The sequence below is a fragment of the Pseudorca crassidens genome, chromosome 11 (assembly GCF_039906515.1).
Source record: "Pseudorca crassidens isolate mPseCra1 chromosome 11, mPseCra1.hap1, whole genome shotgun sequence".
Classification (NCBI taxonomy): Eukaryota; Metazoa; Chordata; class Mammalia; order Artiodactyla; family Delphinidae; genus Pseudorca; species Pseudorca crassidens.
The window spans coordinates 4,062,830-4,083,849 of record NC_090306.1 but is presented as its reverse complement, the minus strand read 5'-3'; the positions used below and the strand labels follow the sequence as shown (position 1 = coordinate 4,083,849).

General features: G+C 42.6%; 1 long non-coding RNA gene across 3 annotated transcripts in view; it reads left to right on the top strand.

Moving 5' to 3' along the window:
• The window catches only part of LOC137202736 (uncharacterized), a 109,621-nt gene that overhangs the window by 69,522 nt on the left and 19,079 nt on the right, over nucleotides 1-21,020 (top strand). Inside the window, exon 3 of one of the 3 annotated variants that reach the window (XR_010932760.1) lies at nucleotides 4,962-6,629. The exons of the other annotated variants lie outside the window; for them this stretch is intronic. This is a non-coding gene — a long non-coding RNA (uncharacterized lncRNA). Of the gene's footprint in view, nucleotides 1-4,961; nucleotides 6,630-21,020 lie in introns of those variants that run through there. 3 annotated transcript variants of the gene reach the window in all.

Genomic DNA, 21,020 nt, shown 5'->3' with positions numbered 1-21,020 from the left:
TATTCATATTAAGTGGAATAAATAAAGCCTATAAATAGCTTTACTTCTGGTCAAGCCCGGTTTTGCAACCAAATGAGTTTGCGCCGAACTTACAGTGGACCTTCCTGTTGGGATTCGGGGACTGTGAATGAGAGATTGTGGTATATCAGTATTCTTAAGTTACTGATGCTCAGAGAGGTAAAGAGATTCCTATAGCTGGGAGCAGGGCTGGGATACAAACACAGATTTTTCTGAACCTGGAGCCCACGCTTTTACCAGGGACTGACCCTCCTTCCCTCCAGCTAGTTCAGCCTTCTCTGCAGGCTTCTCTTTACGGGCCTGCATCCCCACTGTTCCGACTCCATCCACTACATTCACTCACCTTTCCCTCCTGGGTAGGTTGTGAAGTCCTTAGACTGAGTCAGAAGTTCTGCCTTTCACACACATTCCCTGGAGAGGCATCCAGGATTTCCAAAACCGGAATAGGTACCACTTCCCCAGGGAAACAAAGGGCCCAGAGAGGCTCATCTCCACAACTTCTTTTAAAATTTTATAGAGAATTTAAAATGTTTATTGGAAATTTACATAACATAAAATTAACAGCTTTAAAGTGAACAATTCAGTGACATTTGGTATCTTCACAGTGTTGTATAACCACCACATCTATCTACTTCCAAAATATTTGCATCACCCCAGAAAGGAAACTAGTACCCATTAAGCAGTTAGTCCTCCTTTCCCCCTCCCTCCAGCCCCGAGCACCCAGCAGTCTGCTCTGACGCTATGGATTCACTTGTTCTGGGTATCTCACATAAATGGAATCCTATACTGTGTGACCTAGAGTGTCTGGCTTTTTCACTGAGCATGATGTTTTTGAGGTTCGTCCTTACGGTAGCATGGATCAGAACTTCATTCCTTTTCATGGCTTAGTAGTATTCCATGGTATAGATAGACAACATTTTGTTTATCTGTTCATCTATTGGTGGGCATTAGGTTATTTCCCCCTTTTGGCCACTGTGAATTGCGCTGTGAGGAGCATGCAAGGAAGTGCATTGTTTGCACAATTTCTTTTTAAGATAAACCCTCTGCTCCAGCCAAGCTTTCCCTTTTACTGCCTCACTCGAGGCCCCTCTGCTGGGGTTTGGTACCGATTCAAAGCCTAGGATGAGGCTGAATATGCAAAGGACTGAGAGGAGATGAGGGAGCCGAGGAGGAAGGAGACAAAAGGATACTAGTTTGCTTTGCTTTGGCTTTAAATTGTATTTTTTATGCACAGAAGTAATGCATGATAATTGTGGAAACTTTTAAATATGCAGAAAACACAAAGAAGAGCTTTTTGCACCTTCTCTTTAAGTCCATCACCCAGGGAGAGGTTTCTGGTCATTTGTAATAATATCGTTTATACTGTTTTTTGCTTATTTGTTTTTAAAATAGACTACCTTTTAGAACAGTTTTAGATTTACAGAAAAATTGAGAAGATAGTAAAGAGAGTTCACATATACTACCTTACCCAATTTCCCCTATTATTAACATCTTACATTAGTGTGGTACATTTTTTGAAATTAATGAACCCATACTGATACATTGTTGACTAAAGTCCACAGTTTATTTAGATGTCCTTATTTTTTACCTAACGTCCTTTCCCCAGGATCCTATCCAGGAAACCTCGTTACATCTAGTCATCATGTCACACAGGCTTTTCTTGGCTGTGACAGTTTCTCAGACTTCCCTTGTTTTTGATGACCTTGGCAGTTTTGCGGGGGTCTAATCAGATATGTTGTAGAATGTCCCTTTATTGGGATTTGTTTGATGTTTCTCTCATGATTTAGCTGGGGTTATAAATTTGGGGAGGAAGATCACAGAAGTAAAGCGCCGGTTCCCTCACATCATATCAAGGGTACATATTATCAACATTACCTGTAACTGCTGACGTTGGCCTGGATCACCTGGCTGTAACAGTGTTTCTCTGGTTTCTTCATTGTAAACTTACTCTTTTCTCCGCTCTTTCCATATTGATCTCTTTGGAAACAGTTACTATGCATAGCCCAGACCTAAGGGGTGGGGAGGTCCCATAGTGTTTTAAACACCATTATTTTGAACAGTAGGAGTTCACTAAAGGAAGTGATCACTTACCTGATTAACCTGCCCTTTCCATTCTGTTAAGTATACTAAGTATGTGATACACTGAATACTCACTGAATTTAGGTGTCTAGGACACCTGAATCATTCCGCTCCTGCCCATTGAACTGTATCCTTACCAGTCAGTTCCATTCCCAAACCTAGGAATGCCAATTGTATTTGTTATTGTAAACCACATTATTTAATTTTTAGAGGATTCAATAAACTATAAGTGATAAAACTATTAACCAACCAGTTAACAGGCCTAATTAAAATCCATGGACGGGGGACTTCCCTGGTGGCGCAGTGGTTAAGAATCCGACTGCCGATGCAGGGGACGTGGGTTCGATCCCTGGTCCGGGAAGATCCCACATGCCGCGGAGCAACTAAGCCTGTGCGCCACAACTACTGAGCCTGCACTCTAGAGCCCGCGAGCCACAAGTACTTAAGCCCACGCGCCTAGAGCCTGTGCTCTGAAACAAGAGAAGCCACTGCAGTGAGAGGCCCACGCACCACAACGAAGAGTAGCCCCTGCTCGCGCAACTAGAGAAAGCCCACGTGCAGCAACGAAGATCCAACGATGAAGACCCAACACAGCCAAAAATAAATAAATAAATTTATTTTTTAAAAAATTCATTGACACCTTTATTGTAATATTGTTCTATATCAAAAAAGTCCTGCCTTTATTTGTTTATTTTCTCTGCTAGATTAATTTTACAATTAATTTGTCAAGATACGTTAAAAAAATCTGTTGCAATTTTCATTGGGATTTTTTTAAATTCATGAATTAATTTGGCGAAATTAACTTTATAATATAGAACATTTTTACCGTGGCACAGAAGCTTCCTTTTACTCAAATCTTTTTTATGTTGTTCAGTAAAGAAAGTGTCATAGTTTCACTTTATAGATCTTATATGTTTCTTATTAAGTATATGCCTATTTTTAGGACTTTGTTGCTCTAGTAAACGCTATTAGATTTATTATTTGGTTATTGATGATTTATAGGAAAGCATTTCGTTCTTGTATATTTTTAGCACTATCTGACATCTATTGATTCCAATATTTTTTTTTTTTGGCCGTGCCTCGCGGCATGTGGGATCTTAGTTCCCCGACCAGGGATTGAACCCGCGCCCTCTGCATTGGGAGTACAGAGTGTTAACCACTGGACTTCCAGGGATAATTTTACATATATATATATATATATATATATATATATATATATATATATATATATAATCTTGGATTTTCAAGGTAGATGACCATGCAATCTGCATACAATAACAGTTTTGTCTTTTTTATTATTTCTGTGTATATTTTTGTGTGTACAGAATTTGTCTAGATCTCCAGTAAAATGCTGAGTAACAGCAGTAATCGAGGTATGCTTTTTTTGTCCCTCATTTTGACGGGTAGGCTTCTGTTTTCACCATTCCTGGTAGATAACCCACACACACTGAAGAAAATTTCCTTGTATTCCTAGTTTGAAAATGGGATTTTTTTTCTTATGATGTTAATATATAAATTATGCCGCTAGTGTTGAACCAGCTTTGCATTCCTGAAATAAATCTTACTTGGTCATGAGCTATTATCCTTATATTATATGGCTGAATTTGATTTGCCTATATTTTGTTTAGGTTTTTTGCATCTATGTAAGGCTGGCTTATAATTTCTTTGTCAGACTTTGTCTTTGAGATTGCATTAAACTTTTTAAATGAGTTTTGTGTCCTTCACCTTTTTTCTCTGCTCTGGAACAATTTATATATCACAAAGATTATCTGCAACTTTTAGGGTCAGGTAGAGTTTATCCATGGATACATCTGGGTCTAGTGACTTTAAATTTTTTTTAAAACATTCTAATTGAAGTATGTCATACACAGAGATAAGCACTCAATTCATAAGTTTTGGCTTGATGAATTATTCCAGAGTTAACGTTCTCCTAGGACCACCACCCAGGCCAAGAAATAGAGCATGACTTAGACCCAAGAAATAGAGCATGACTTAGACCCAAGAAGCCCCTTCCTGCCTCCTCCCAGCCTCTGCCCCCCACTTTCCTCCCCAGACATCATCGCTGCGCTGACTTCTATCACCTTGGATGAGTTTTGCCTGATTTTGCATTTTATATAAATGGAATCATACAGTGTATATACTCTTGTGTTCTTTTGCGGTGTGAAGCAAGAGTCCGTTCATTTTAGTTGTCTAGTATTTCACTGTATAAAATATGCCACAATTTATCTATTCATTCTGCTGTTGAGGGGCATTTGCATGATTTTCGGTTTTAGGGCGTTATGAGTAACCCCGCTCTGAACATTTTTGCACATGTCTTTGCGGCATTCACTCACACATTTCTACTGGGAGTGGAAAAATAGGGTCAGTGAATGTGCATATGTCGACCGTTACTAGGTTCCACCAACTGCTTTCCAAAGTGGGTGTATAGATTCATATTCCCAGAAGTAGCGCATGAGAGCTTTAGTTGCTCAGTATCCTTACCAACACTTGATTATGAGTCTTTTTTTAAATTTTATTTTAGCCACTGTGGTCTGTGTTCAGTTGTATTTCAGTGGGTTTAAATTTGCTGCTCCTGATAACTGAGTTGAGCACATCTTCTTACATGTTTTGGCAATTTGGATATCGTCTTTTGTGAATGCCTATTTGGGATGTTTACCTATTTTTTTCCCCACTTAGTTGTCTTTTCCTTATGTGTAGGATCATTGAGTTCTAGATTAAAAACTTAGCTCTCCAAATATATGAACTTAAGGCTATACACTTTACCCTGTAAGTACTATATTAGCTGTATCCCATATATTTTGATTTGTCATATTTTCATAATAATTTAATTTTTAAATATCTACTATTTCTTCTTTGTCCAACAGGTTATTTAGAAGCATGTTGCTTAATTTCCAACTACGTCGAGATTTTCTCGTTGTCTTCGTATTATTGATTTCTAGTTTAACCCACTGTGATCAGAGGACATATTCTGCATAATCTGAAAATGTTTTGAGACTTGCTTTACGAACTAGCATATAGTCAGTTCTGGTAAATATATCTTGTCAAGTCTATATGCACTTGAATTCTGCATTTGTTGGGTATCATACATTGTATATGTAAATTAAGTCAAGTTTGTTAATTATGTTGTTTAAATCTTTTATAATCTTACTGACTTCTGTCTGCTTATTCTATAGTTCCTAAGAAACATATTATAATCTCCCACTATAAAGCATTACACTTATAATTTTTGTACTTTTCTGTATATGCTATATTTTGCTAAGAATTTCACTAAATATCTCTCACTGTGGTTGTGAATTTGTCCATTTCACCTTTAAGTTATGTCAGTATTTGTTTATGCATTTTGAAGGTATGTGGTTTTTTGGTTTTTTTGGTTTTGGTAAATACGAATTTACAAGTTGTATGTCTTCCTGGTGAAATGACTTCCTTTACCATATTAAAATACCTTCCTCGTCTCTACTAAAGACATATTTCTTGCTTTAAAATCTACTTTGTCTGATATTAATACAGCTGCAAGTTTTGTTTGGGTTAGTGTTTTCATTGTATATTTTTTTATCTAGATATTTTATATAAAATATTGGAGAGCTAATTTGATTTTCTATGTAGTGTCCTCTTCCATAGAATTTTGTTGCTGTTGTTTCTGTAGACAGTTAGATTAGGGCTGATCAATAATCCAACTAGAGATTTGAAGTGGGCTTTCGTGTTGGTGGGGGCCAGTATGGTTCTGGTTCACCCTTACCCCTAAGGTATAGTCTTTTGGGATCTCAATGGAAAACCAGGGAGGCTAACCAGGTTTTTCCTCTTGCGGGGGTTCTGATCTCCAAACTTTGTTCCCCAAACCTTGACAGGTGGTGAAAGTGCTCTCAGCTTCACAGCCACAATTTTTGATCAAATGTCGCTAAGGGAAGAGCCACATCGAGTGTTGAACTCACCAATCTGGACTTCCCTCTGGGATCTTGTTCTTACAAATATCTGCTGCCCTGGTGGCTCTCCAGTGCCTTGAATAGATTATTTCTTTATTTATTTAACTTTTAATCCAGCTCTTCTACTTGTTCTCAGGGACAGGTTTGGTCTAAAACAGGCTGGAACAAGCTCCATTACTGAAAGTAAAAAGGTTAGAGCATTTCCTGATGCCATTTTAAGAGTTACATCTTTCATTACCTTTTCAGTTTTGCTGTCATTATTGCTCTAAGTCAGGTTTTCTACATCTTTTGAATAAGTCTCCTAGAAAATCATTTATTTCATCTAAGTTAAAGTTGTTACAAAATTATATATGGTATTCTTTCGCAATTAAAAAATATCAGTATATCTTTTGTTATGTTTCTTTTCTCATTCTTAAGTTTCTAGAAATATTTAATGTAGTTTTCTTTACCAGAGTTGGCAAATATTTATTTTATTGTTCTTTTCAGTAATCATATTTCTTGTCTATCAATTAAGTTTATGGTTTTAAAAAAGTTGTTCCCTAGAGGATCTCAGTTTTTGGCCAAGTCAAGATGGTAACTTGAGAGACATTAAAAAAATAAATGAAAACCTTCCCTTTGGTGTAAGAGAGAGTCACGTTTCAACCCTGAATCTATCATTTACTATCTGTCTCATGTTGGGTAAATCGCTCTGTGTCTCTTAGCCTCATCTGTGAAAGAAGAAGAAGAATATCTATTCTACAGTTTGCTGTGAGATAATATATTCAAGAACTTATTACAATGCCTGACATGTGATTAAATACAAAAATAAGTTGTTATTATTCTGACATGTGAACAATGGAGCAAGGACGACATAGTTAGAATTGTCATAGGACAGATATCACAACTGCCAACACACATTTGGGATGCCACATAAAGAAATTACTCTTACAGAATGAGGTGTTGAAGGTAAGAGAGAGACCTAATCGGTCAGGCTTGGGTTTGGATCTTGGCTCTACCACTTACTTAGCTGTGTGACCTTGCATGTGGTACTTAACCTCTCTGAGCCTTAGTTTCTCACCTGTAATATGTAGATAATAATAGGATTATTTTGCAGGCTAACTGACGTAATGTATACAAAATTCTTAAGACAAGGTCTCACACACAAACTTCAATACATTTAGCTATTACTATGAAATGGCTAACTCCAGAAGGTAGAAGTGGGACCAACAGGTAGAAGTAAAGGGGCAATCTTTGGCTCAATTTGAGAAGGATGTTTCCAAAGATTAACGTTCTCTGACAATGGACAGGGCTAGCGTTTGTCGTAATAAGTTATATACTGAGCTGCACGTTCCATCTCCAAGGCGCTTTCAGCTCTGTAATTCTGTGATTTCACAACAGTATGAGTGTTCCAGATATTTTCCCCTTTCCAGATTCCTATGCTGTTTTACCTTTTCTCTCACTTGGCAATTGCTTCTCCATGTTGTGTGTTCTTTTTTGGCATATTTGTTTATTCTTTCATTCAATCGCAGTGCAGGAAGCCCCATGCCAGATGTTGATAATAAAGTGAGGAGGGACACCAGACCACCCCCTACCCCCTCCAAACTCTCCTGAGGCCACAGGCCAGCAGGGGAGAGAGACATTAGTCAACATTCTCCCTACTGAGTGTGTGGCCACAGTCTGAGATGAGTGCCCCGAGCATAGGTGAGCGTGGGGAACCTGACCCAGATGCGTGCTCAGGGTCCCCCTGAGTAACTGACATGCACAGTGAAATTCACATCGGGCTTGGGATGGCTGAAGCAAAGTAGGGGAATGGGTGAGTCTTGTCATAGGTGTCCCTCCACCTCTCCTAAAGCCACCATCTCCCCCCACTTGGGCTCATGTTATTATCACATTGCATCCATCACTTGGGCAATTCCTGACGCTGGGCATCTCTCCTGAACCATCCTTCCTGACTTGTCAGAACTTACCTGTCTGCTGTCTCACTTCCTTATGCTTGGCTCAGCCTTAAAAGATGCTACTTCCTTTCGATTAAATCTTTGCATTTTATCAGAAACTCTTACTGTATTAAAGAAGCAGGGTGTGTAATGAGGGCATTCCAGCTATTTTCTCAGGCTTGGGGAAGCCATATTTTGGGGCAAAGAGCCTTTCACTTCCTCTCTAACCACCCCATGCAGTGGTTGTACACTTGATCTCCACTGAATCTCCACCCTGCTTCTCCCCACCCCATCCTCTACCTCAACTCCCCCCCATCTCCCCACACCCACAGACTTTCCACAATCGGCCTGGGTCCCTCCTACCCAAGCATTCACACTTGGGGTGTTCTTTCTGCGGGGCTCCAAGGGAAAACAACAGGCAAAGGAATCTGCTCCATCTGGTCCAAGAAAGGAGACCTCGAGAGGAAGCAACACTTCCTCTGCTCAGCCTTTCTTCCTGGGTCACAACTAGATCAGCCACTGTCAGCTTCTCCCCCAAGGAAGAGAGACAGCATAAGGGGAACCAGTTCCTGCTCTGGCACCTTTGGGTCTGGCTCTGTCGTCTTAAATCATCTGCCTCGAGCCCCTCTCTCAGGCACTGGAATACACAGAACCGTTTTACTTTGGGAGCAGACAGACTATGGAGTGAGCGCTCACAGAAGGCTTCTACTGAAATAGATAAAAGCCCTCTGTCTACTCTAAATAGTCTATGATATCAGCTGGTTACTTTTGTCTCTCCCTCCTCATAAAAAAGAAGTCCAGGGCTTCCCTGGTGGCGCAGTGGGTGGGAGTCCGCCTGCCGATGCAGGGGACACAGGTTCGTGCCCCGGTCCAGGAAGATCCCACGTGCCGCAGAGCGGCTGGGCCCGTGAGCCATGGCTGCTGAGCCTGCGCGTCTGGAGCCTGTGCTCCACAACAAGAGAGGCCACAACAGTGAGAGGCCCGCCTACCACAAAAAAAAAGTCCAGGCGGCACCATTTGGTGATGTCGTTGTCATTATTACTATTATTAAGTGTCATGTTGGCAAGGATTGTCTGTGTGCATGCACGGTCTGTCTAGATTCATAGAAGAATTATTCTGCATCAGTGATGGCAAATCGATTGATGGCTGTGAGAGAAAGGAGAAAGTCTTGTAGTCTCAGAGAAGGAGAAGTCAACCAGGGTGATTAGAGTCAAAGAAAACAGATTCCCAGAGTGGATAACCTACTTCTTTGTTATACAGCAGAAACTAACACACAACTGTAAAGCAATTATACTCTAATAAAGATGTTAAACTTCTGTTGATGATTTCGATAGGTTATCAGCAGAGGAGCCGAGAGGGGGCAGTAGGCAATGTGGTGATGAATGGATGGAATGCTTGTCCTAAGGCAGTGGAAGGGGTGGCAACTACATGCAAGGGTGAGGGTGTAAAGATCTAGAAGAAAGCTCTGGAAATGACCAAATGGCAGAACATGGGATTTGGGAAGAAAGACACCAGAAGTACTCAGAGAAGACAACAGAAGATTGAGAAGTCTTTGAGGATACAAATGAGTCCACAGGCCCTGCCGTTCTGGGGTCCAATACGGTTTTCCATCAATGGACATGTAAGTAAGACGTGTCTGACCAGAACTGGTGGTCAGATCCTGGCCGGGACTGACTAGCCTACTAACAGCAAGATGGTCAGCATCTGAGTGCTTAGTCACATCTTAGCTTAGGAGTGGGGATGCGGAGAAGCCACTGTCATGCAGTCTTTCTAAGCTTTCCTGAAGTAGGGTGTCCTGCAGGATGGGTGAGGCCAGTACACAGACAGAAGAGCACAAGAGGAGCCCGTGCCAGCAGAGGGCTGCCCGTGGTCCTGTCTACCTGCTCCACACCCTCCTCCTCTTAAACTTTTCTGTGGATGTGAACACATATATCAAGACATCAAGTTGTACACTTTAAATATATGCAATTTTTATATGTCAAAGTTATCTCAGTAACGTTGTTTAAAAAAAAACTACGGTTAGATCTTTCAAAGTCTCTGAATAGAGGGGTATCAGACAACAAGTTTTGATGAGTAGCAGACAGAGAAGGGTCCAAGTCAGAGCATTATTGAAGAGGTAGGTCTCGAGCAGAGGGTTCCATGAGCACGCAGTGGAATGTGGGCATTGGGTGTCCAAGGTCATCCAAACAGCTGAGAGACATTCCAGGAGGGAAGGCAGTGGACCCCAAATTACTGATTTGAGGGTTTTTCTGAGCCAGTGGGAGTAGCATCCTTGCTAAGCTGCCATTGGGTCATAATTCCAGCGCTAAAACATTCAGTTGTGCCCTTTTAGCTAAGCCCTCAAAGCCGCTTTTTTTTTGCGGTACGCGGGCCTCTCACTGCTGTGGCCTCTCCCGTTGCGGAGCACAGGCTCCAGACGCGCAGACTCAGCGGCCATGGCTCACAGGCCCAGCTGCTCCGCGGCATGTGGGATCTTCCCGGACCGGGGCATGAACCCTCATCCCCTGCATCGGCAGGTGGATTCTCAACCACTGCACCACCAGGGAAGTCCTCAAAGCCGCTTTTAAAAAAATCATTCTTAAGCACCTCTTGCCCTCTTGTGGGCATATTTTTACAATAAAATCTAAAGTTAATCCTTTGCCAGTTTGTGACCAGGCCATTTTGCTTTTTTTTTTTTTTTTTAATAAATTTATTTATTTATTTATTTTTGGCTGTGTTGGGTCTTTGTTGCTTCACGCGGGCTTTCTCTAGTTGTGGTGACTGGGGGCTACTCTTTGTTGCGGTGCACAGGCTTCTCCTTGTGGTGGCTTCTCTTGTTGCAGTGCACGGGCTTCAGTAGTTGTGGCACATGGGCTCAGTAGTTGTGGGTCGTGAGCTCTAGAGCACAGGCTCAGTAGCTGTGGCTCACGGGCTTAGTTGCTACGCGGCATGCGGGGTCTTCCCGAACCAGGGCTCGAAACCGTGTGCCCTGCATCGGCAGGCGGATTCTTAACCACTGCGCCACTAGGGAAGCCCCATTTTGCCTTTATCACTGCATTTCTCCCCAGTAGAAGTTTCTTGCATGATTGCTGGATGTCAGAACTCATGGTTAGTGGATGCATATTTCACTACTGGCCTGGATTGACCCTCAGTACTGTGTGGCAAGTCCATGGTGGAGGTATGTATTGGGTGCTATGGAGAACAAAAGATGAAAACTTGACTCTTGCCTTGAAAACTAGAAGAGCATCCCAAATGAAATATTTGGGATGGGTTTTGAAGGATGAGTAAGAGTTTGCTAGGCCGTAAAGGAAAGAAAGGAGACAAGAGGTTTTAGGTAGAGGAATACATATGCAAAATACAGATGCTCTAAAAAAACACTATTTGTTTGGAGACAATAAGAAGTTCTGTAGGGCTGTGTCAAAGGTTAATGTAAAAAATTAATAGAGACTAATATTTATTGAGTGCTTACTAAGTACCAAGCACTGTCTGAGCACTTTAAGTGTAGGAACTGAACTGAGTCTCCCAACAGCCATTTGAGTTTTATCATCCCCATTTTAATGATGAGGAAACACAGATGCTCACATGTGTGGAGGGAGGGTATGAGATGTAGCACAGTAGAAGGCTGGAAATCTTGGGGCCAGATTGTGAAGGGCATTCTGTGTCATGCTAAGGAGCTGGCATCTTGTCTGTTAGGCCATTGTTTCTCAGGCTCTGTCATGTGAAGCCAGTGATCCTTTGGAGGTACCTTAAGAGCAGTTACTAGTATCAAGGGGGTGGTAGATCAGGTTGTTTCCAGCTGTTACTCGTTATATTTAACAGGTTAGTGAATATTTCATGTGGAAAAACTGTGCTGCTGTTCAAAGGAATGTCTAGAAAAGCACTTCTTTTGAGCACAAGGAGCCATTACAGTAAGTCCCCTACATACGAACCTTCAAGTTTCGAACTTTCAAACATGCAAACGTGCGTTCGCATGTCCAATCACATAAGTTAGTGCACGTGTCTGACGTACATTGTCACGTGCGTGCATCCTCTACAAGTGGCTGTGCTTTTGTGTACTTTACTGTACAGTACTGTGTAGAGTACCGTAGTACAGTGTCTTTATTTCAAGCTAGATCTGCAGGAGGAGGACTTCATTGAACTCCTTGCCATGCAACACGAGGAGCTGAGTAACGAAGACCTGATGGAATTGGAGGCCCAGAGAAAAGGACGAAGAGAGACAAGAGGAGCAAGAAGTAACTGAAGAACTGAAGAGATTCATGATACAGGAAATGGCAAGGGGATTTTCTTTATTTGAGGAGGCACTGTTAGGTTTTGAGGCACAGGACCCGAACATGGAACGGTGCACGAAGGTTGCAGCAGCCATTCAGAATGCAATCCAGGGCTACCGTGTCATCCATGATGAGAAAAAAAGAGCTACTACCCAGACATCACTGGATCGTTTTTTCAAGAGGGTAGATAGAATTGAATCCAGCAAGGAACCAGAACCCACGCCATCAGCGTCAGCCGTGAGTGAAACTGCAGCTTGTTCTCCATCTCCTGTTGCTGACGATCCTTCAGCTCTACCATCGCCCACCTCCTCTCCCTCCTCCAGTCAGTAACTCTTCTTGCCTTTTCCCTCGATGCCAGCCCCTGTATGCCAGCTGTTGTACCGTACTGCTGTACTTTCCAAGGGACTGTACTGTAAGATTAAAAGTTTTCTTTATTTTTTGTTTCTTTATGTATTATTTGTGTGAAAAATATTATAAACCTATTACAGTACGGTACTATATAGCCGATTGTGTTAGTTGGGCACCTAGGCTAACTTTGTTGGACTTGTGAACAAATTGGACTTACGAACACGCTCTCGGAAGGGAGCTCGTTTGTATGTAGGGGGCTTACTGTATAGAGTTTTAGACAAGAAAACAGAATGTTTGTACCTTTTCATGTCGATCTTTGTGGAGCAGGATTAGATGGGGGACACTGAGGGCAATGAATTGGCTTCCTTGTCAAGAAAGAAAATACCATGGTGCTTAGAATGCAGGACGCCCCTCTTAGATATTTGCCGAAGGTTCCAGGCTTTTTAGAGTTTACGATTCAGGCTTCACAGCCCTGATAAATCTAAAACATGCACATGTAAGAGAAGCAGCTATTTATCTCTATGTGAACTGGGAATGGGATAATTTGTGTACTAAGATATTTACAAAAACAAGGACCTGTTCTCTAAATACAGTGATAGCTCTTCTATTCAGACTTGCCTATTCTACAACTTCAACATCCTAGAACCAGGAAACCTTCAGAGCAGTCAAAGCAGATATCATACTGCCCATGCACTGAAACTCACAGACCTTACTCAGATCCATTTGTTCTTACTGACATACAATTCTTAAAAGCCATAACGCTGTATAAACTGCTTTCATCTATATGATCTCACTTTAATTCTCACTCACTTTACTTTTTGAGGACTTCCTTACCTTCTGGAAATGCAAGGTGCTCCAGACTTGTTTTGTGTGTTTCTTGACCCAGTCTTTGAAGCAGCTATTTCTTTGAGAAGCCTGGTCCCTTTCACTGGAGGATGGTGTTAGAAACCAAGATCTGGGTACTGGCTGTGCTCATTGCTACTGGAGTGCCATTGCTTTTAGGCTCTTTCAGCTGGCAAAGCAAGGCGATAAATGTGTGTACACTATCTCACGTATGTACACATATCAGTAAAGATTTCTAGGTGTAACCATGTGGGAACATGAGTTCATGCTAACGTCTTCAACTCTAATCCATTACCACATGGTTTATTCTAGCCTCCGCCCCTTGCTTATCTGTAATCTCTCACTCCAACAGTGAACAATTGGCCCCCACTCCCCACCTTCCATTTACTTAATTGTCCATTTCCAGGACACAGTTATAGTAGAATCATATTGTTTACTCATACCCCCATAGGAAATAACTTTATCAGCTGGAGTACAGGGCTTATGTGCAGTTGCTTTGCCTGTAGGCTTACAAGTTTTTATCTATTGATCTCCTGTTTTCAATTGTATTGATTTCTGCTCTAATTTTTCTTGTTTCTTTTATTCTGTTTTTTTTTGGGGGTGGTGGTAATTTGCTCTTCTTTTTCTAGTTTCTTAAGATGGAAGTTTAGATGACTGATTTTAGATCTTTTTTTTTTTCTAATATATGTATTTGCTGCTATAAATTTCCCTCTAAGCGTGGTTTTTGTTGCATCTCACAAATTTTGACAAGTTGTATTTTCGTTTTCATTTAGTTAAAAATTTTTTTTTTAATTTCCCTTGAGATTTCTTCTTTGATCCTTCTGTTATTTAGAACGTGTTGTTTGCTCTCTAAGTATTTGGGGGTTTTCCACCTACCTTTCTGTTACAGGTTTCTAGTTTAATTCCACTGTGGTCTGAGAGCAGACATTGTATTTTAAGATACGTTAGTATGTGTTTTATGGCCCAGGATGTGGTGATCTTTGTGAGCACTGCCTGTGAGCTTGAGAAGCATATGCTTTCTGCTACTGTTGGATAAATAGTTGATAGATATCAATCATAGTCAGTTGATTGATGGTGCCATTGATTTCAATTTGTCCTTGCCAATTTTCTTTCTGCTCAATCAACCCATTTCCGATAGAGGGGTGTTGACGTTTCCAGCTATAGTAGTGGACTCATCTACTTCTCCTTGCCGTTCTTTCAATCTTTTGCCTCACAGTATGACACTCTGTTGTTAGGTGCATAGACATTTAGGATTGTTATGTCGTCTTGAAGGACTGGCCCCTTTATCATTATGTCATGCCCCTCCTTATCCCTGATAACCGATCTTGCTCTGAAATCTGCTCTGTCTGAAATTAATATAGCTGCACCACTTTCTTTTGATTACTGTTAGCATGGTATATCTTTCTCTATCCTTTTACTTTTAATCTATATGCGTCTTTGTATTTAAAATGGTTTTCTTTTTTTTTGCGGTACGCGGGCCTCTCACTGTTGTGGCCTCTCCCGTTGCAGAGCACAGGCTCCGGACGCGCAGGCTCAGCGGCCATGGCTCACGGGCCCAGCCACTCCGCGGCATGTGGGATCTTCCCGGACCGGGGCACGAACCCGTGTCCCCTGCATCGGCAGGAGGACTCTCAACCACTGCGCCACCAGGGAAGCCCCTAACATCGTTTTCTTGTAGATAACGTATAGTTGGGTCTTCTTTTTTATCCTCTCTGACAATCTCTGCCTTTAATTGGTATATTTAGACCACTGACATTTAAAGTGCTTATAGATATAGTTGGATTAATACCTACCATATGGCTTCCCTGGTGGCGCAGTGGTTGAGAGTCCGCCTGCCGATGCAGGGGACACGGGTTCGTGCCCCAGTCCGGGAAGATCCCACATGCCACGGAGCAGCTGGGCCCGTGAGCCATGGCCACTGAGCCTGCGCATCCGGAACCTGTGCTCCGCAACGGGAGAGGCCACAACAGTGAGAGGCCCGTGAACCCAAAAAAAAAAAAAAAAACAAAAAAAAAACCCTACCATATATGTTACTGTTTTCTATCCCTTGTCTTTATTCTCTGTTCCTATTTTTGTTTTCCACTCTCTTTTATGGTGTGTGAATGTGTGTGTTTTACTGTGGTAAAAAATACATAACATAAAGTTTACCATCCTAGCCATTTTAAGTGTACAGTACGAAAGTGTTAACTGTATGCAAACCGTTCTGGAACTTTTTCATCTTGCATGACTGAGAGCTTATACTTATTGACCAACAGCTCCTTGTATCTGCCTCCCTCCAGCCCCTGGCTACCACTCTTCTACTCTCTGCTTCTGTGGGTTTGACTAATTGAGACACCTCATCTACACGGGATCGTGCCGTATTTGTTCTTCTGTGATTGGCTTTTTCCACCATGCATAACGTCTCAGAGTTCATTCATGTCGTAGCTTACGACAGGAGTCTCTTTTCTGAGGCTGATGTTATGCTGTGTGTATATACCACATTTTACCACATTTTCTCTGTCTCTTCGTCTGTTGGTGGCTGCTTAAACTGTCTCCTCCTCTGACCTATTCTGAATAGTGCTGCAGTGAACCTGGGAGTGCAGATACTTCTTCAAGACTTATACACTACCATGTGTGAAATAGATAGCTAGTGGGAACCTGCTATAAAGCACCGGAAGCTCAGCTCTGTGCTCTGTGATGACCTAAGTGAGTGGGATGGGGGTGGGTGGGAGGGAGGTTCAAGAGGGAGGAGATATATGTACACAGATAGCTGATTCACTTCATTGTACAGCAGAAACTAACACAACATTGTAAAGCAGTTGTACTCCAATTAAAAAAAAAAAGAGAAGACTGTGCCTTCAATTCCTTTGGGTAAATATCCAGAAGTGGGGTCACTCGATCATACGGGAGTTCTATTCTTATTTTTTGAGGAACCTCCATACCGTTTGCAATAGCAGTTGCACCATTTTCGATTCCCACCAACAGTGCACAAGGGTTACAATTCCTTTACCTTCGGCACCACACTTGTTATTTTCTGTGCGTGTTTTTTTAAAACTAGTAGCCATCCTAATGGGTGTGAGGTGTTCTCACTGTGGTTTTTGATTTGCATTTCCCTGGCGATAAGGGACGTGGTGCATCTTTTCATGTACTTATTCACCATTTTCATGCTTTCTTTGAAAAAATGCTTATGGAAGTCTTTTGCCCATTTTTAAATCAGGTAAAAAAATTTTTTTTGCTCCTGAGTTTTAGGAGTTTCTTTTTTTTTGGGATATTAATACCTTATCATATATATGGTTTGCAAATATTTTCTCCCATCCTATAGATTGCCTTTGAATTCTGCTAATGAGCCCCTTTGTTCTGCTGAAGTTTGATGTAGTTCTGTTTCTCAGTTTTTGCTTTTATTTCCTGTGATCTCAGTGTAATATCCACTGCCTTTGTGGGCTTAATTGAGCATTTTACAATGATTCTATTTTCTATAGTTTTTTAGTGTATCAGTAATACTTCTTTTTTAAAAAACGCGTCTATTGGTTGCCCTAGAGTTTGCAATATATATTTACAACTGATCCAAGTCCACTTTCAAATAACACTGTAGTGCTTCATGTATAAGTACTTTATACTAACAAAATAATCCTAATTCCTCCCTGCCATACCTTGTATCTTTGCTGTCCTTCATTTCACTTATATATAAGCATATATATATATACACATAAGCATACATAATAGAATATATTCTTGCTATTAATTCGAACAAACTGTTATCTTTTAGATGAATTAAGAACACTTATTCCTTCTTTAATGCTCTTCCTCTTTTTATGTAGATCCGGGTTTCTGACTGATGTTGTTTTTCTTCTCTCTGAAGAACTTCTTCTAACGTTTCTTCCAAGGCAGATACGCTGGCGATGAATTCCCTTAATGTTTGTCTGAGAAAGTTTTAATTTATCCTTCACTTTTGAAGGATAATTTTGATGGATACAGAATTCTAGGTTAGTGAGTTTTTCCCTCAACACTTGAAATGCTTTTACTCCACTGTCTTCTTGCTTGCATGTTTTTTTGAGAAGTTGGATGTAGTTCTTTTTTTTTTTTTTTTTTGGCGGTACGCGGGCCTCTCACTGTTGTGGCCTCTCCCGCTGCGGAGCACAGGCTCCGGACGCGCAGGCTCAGCGGCCATGGCTCACGGGCCCAGCCGCTCCGAGGCATGTGGGATCTTCCCGGACCGGGGCACGAACCCATGTCCCCTGCATCGGCAGGCGGACTCTCAACCACTGCGCCACCAGGGAAGCCCTGGATGTAATTCTTATCCTTGTTTCTTTATAGAATAGATGAGGGTTTTTTTTTCGCCCCCCTCTGTCTTCTTTCCAGATTTTTTCTTTATTTCTGATGTTCTGCAGTTTGCATGTGGTCTGTGTAGGTATAGTTTTGTGGCATTTATCCTGCTTGATATTCTCTGAGATTCCTGCATCTGTGATTTAGTGTCTGATATTAATTTGGGGAAATTCTCAGTCATTATTACTTCAAATATTTCTTCTGTTCTTTCTTTCTTTCTTCTCCTTCTGGTATTCCCATTACACAGGCATTACACCTTTTGTAGTTGTCGCACAGGTCTTAGCCACTTTTTCTTCCCCCTCCCCCTCCCCCTCCTCTCTCCTCTCCTCCTCCCCCCTCTCCCTTCCCCCTCCTTCTCCTTCTCCTTCTTCTTCTTCTTCCTCTGTCTTTTTCTCTCCTTGTTTTTCAGTTTTGGAAATTTCTATTGAAATATCCTCAAGTTGAGATATATATAGAAAGATAGAGATTCTTTTTCCAATTCTTTTCCATTGTAAGTTATTACAAGGTATTGAATACAGCTCCCCATACTACACCTTGTTGTGCTAGGACCTTGTTGCTTATTGAGAGATCCTTTCCTCAGCTGTAAGGGATCTAATGTGCCCATCAAAGGCATCCTTCATTTCTGTGACAGTGCTTTCTATCTCTAGCCTTTCTTTTAGATTCTTTCTTAGAATTTCCATCTCTCTGCTTACATTGCCCATCTATGTTATCCATTAGAGCCCTTAGGTTATTAATCGTGGTTGTTTTAAATTCCTAGTCTGATCATTCTAACATCCCTGCCACATACCAGTCTGGTTCTGATGCTTACTCCACCTCTTCAAACTTTGTCTTTGCCTTTTAGTGTGCCCTGTAATTTGTTCTTGCTGAGTGGACATGATATCCTGGGTGCAAAGACTTTAGGGATGTAGTGGTGAGGCTAGGGGGAGAGGAAGCCTTCTATGGTCCTCTAATAGATCTGAGTCCTTTAGTGAGCTTGTGTCCCTGGAATGTGAGCTCCACAAGCACCTCTCAGTCCTCCACCTCCATGCTTAGGGGGGATACGATGTCTAGAGTGGGCTGTAGGTATTTCCTTTCCCCCACTGGTTGGGCTGTGATCAGACCCCAGTAGGATAGATTCCAGTAAACTAGTTTCTCTTGAGTCCAGGCCTTGTTTAGAAGAGCAGAACACTCTTCCTTTTCCCTCCCCCCTCCCTCAATAATCACCGTGAGAACCTGGTAGAGATCCTGGAGGTAGAACTGACAAAAATGGGGAGGGGCTCCCCCCGGAGTCTCAGACTTGTCCATCCTGAGGCTCCGGCATCTGTCAGTTAGAGTTTAGGTTTTCCTGCCCTGGCTGGTGCGTTTCTAGTCCTCTGAGTTGTGCTCTTCTGTACTCACTTGTCTGTCTCTCCAGTTTGGGGGGCAGTGTTTTGCCTTCTGACTTCACCTCTCTGATGGATCTAAGATTTGTTCATTGTTCAGCTTTCTACTTGTTGGCTGGATGGAGTGACGACTTCCAAGCTCTTTCCGGGACAGACTAGATACTGGGAGTCGACGATACCCTCTCCATCCTTGGCAGGCACAGAAATCCAGTTCACACCCTCCTTGACCTTCATGGTGGTCCTTAACCAAGGAACTGCTCTCTCTGCCGTAGTGTCAGGTAGCAGCAGAAGTGCAAGCGTCACATGGCCACGTCCGAGGGGCTCCCCAGGTCACTAATCTGCTTGCCTGGGGGAGATTCTCTTAGACCAGTGGTAGTTCTCAACCGACTGAGATTTTGTCCTCCAGGGAACGTTTAGAAATGTCTGGAGACCCTTTTGGTTGTTACCACCGGGGAAGCTGCTACAGGCGTCTAGGTGGTAGAGAACACTAACCATCCTAATGGCACAAGATAGCACCCCCCTTAACAAAGAGCCATGCAGCCAGATGTCAGTAGCTGAGGCTGGGAAGCCCTGTCCTAGATTAACCTCGCAGTTTTCTTCCCCAATCACACCCCACGCCCCCATCTTCAATACAACCAGGGTTGAACCAACTTGACGCCTTGAAATTCAACTTTTCTCTTGATTATTTTTTGGTCTTTTCACCAACCTTAGGAGCCAGTCACGATTCAGCCAACATTTTACTGTTTATGGCTTACAGGGCAGCGAGCTCATTACTTCCTCTTGTTATCTTGCTTTATTCATTCTCATTAGGTATTAACTGAGCCCTTACTATGTGCCAGGTGTAGTACTTCAATATGTGGGAAGGGTTCTACCCCTGTTTTTGCAGATGGGAAAGCTGAAGCTCAGAGAGGTTAAATGATGTATCCCAAATCACACAGCTTGGAATTGGCTTATCTGCTGGATACACATGCTGAGAGTAGCCACTGCAACCCTTCTCTCTGCTGGGATTTGCAGGTGCCCAGATGCTCTGGCCAAATGAGGCTGGCGTCAGCATCTGGGTTGAGGAGGTGACATCATCGTGGCCAAGGGAAGAAGAGGTCCCCATGTTCCAAGTCCCCACCCAGGTGCTCTGCAGGCCTCCCAGAGAGCGTGAATGGGTTTTGATGGGGGATAATAGTCTCTCTCCAAATACACCCACTGCTGGCCCTTCTTACTGAGCCATTCAGCTTTCAAACGGCTCTGTACATTAGCCCAAAGGATGGGTGTTTTGTCTTCTTTTCCCCCTGCCTTTTTCTTTTTTTAGGGAAAGCAATTTGCTCCTTTCTGATGTAGAATGAGATCTGGCAAGTAAGTCCTTGCTCTGCTCCTTCCCCTGTACCCCTCCCACCCTCGGTTGGAAAAACGTTGCCGGGGGGGAGCGAAGGGGGAGAGGAACACAGGATCCATGCTAAGCAAAACTATTTGCATAAGCCGTACACTTGGTTCTTAGAGCTTGGGCTGATCTAACCTATGACAAATTCCTCTGTCTCGGCTACCTGCCAGCTGCGTTTTCATCGGGGCTGGCAAGACAACTGAAGTCTACATTCTGTACCAATTAACGACCTTCAGGGAGAAGACCACCAATCGCAATGCCAGCACACTCTGCTTGTTAAAGGGGACAGGGGGCCTTGTTGGACAAGGCCCAGGCTTTTTTCTTTAGGGTGGTGGGCGGCGGGGAAGCAGGCCAGGAGGAGTGAGGGGTGGACTGGGGCGGGAAACACACCAGAAAGACCAACTCTGAAGTTGCAGGAACCCTCCGGAAGCCATCTGCACAGGCCAGAACGTCGTAGCGAAGCCTGGCGTACGCAAGGTGACTCTAGCAAGTAGGGCAGGGCCTGGAGTGAGGGGCTCCCTTTTGGGGAAAGGGACTTCTGCTGGCCCGGAGAGCCACAGACGACCAAGGGCAGCCCTGTCTGGAAACGTCGGGGCTGCCTTGCCCACTGGCACCAG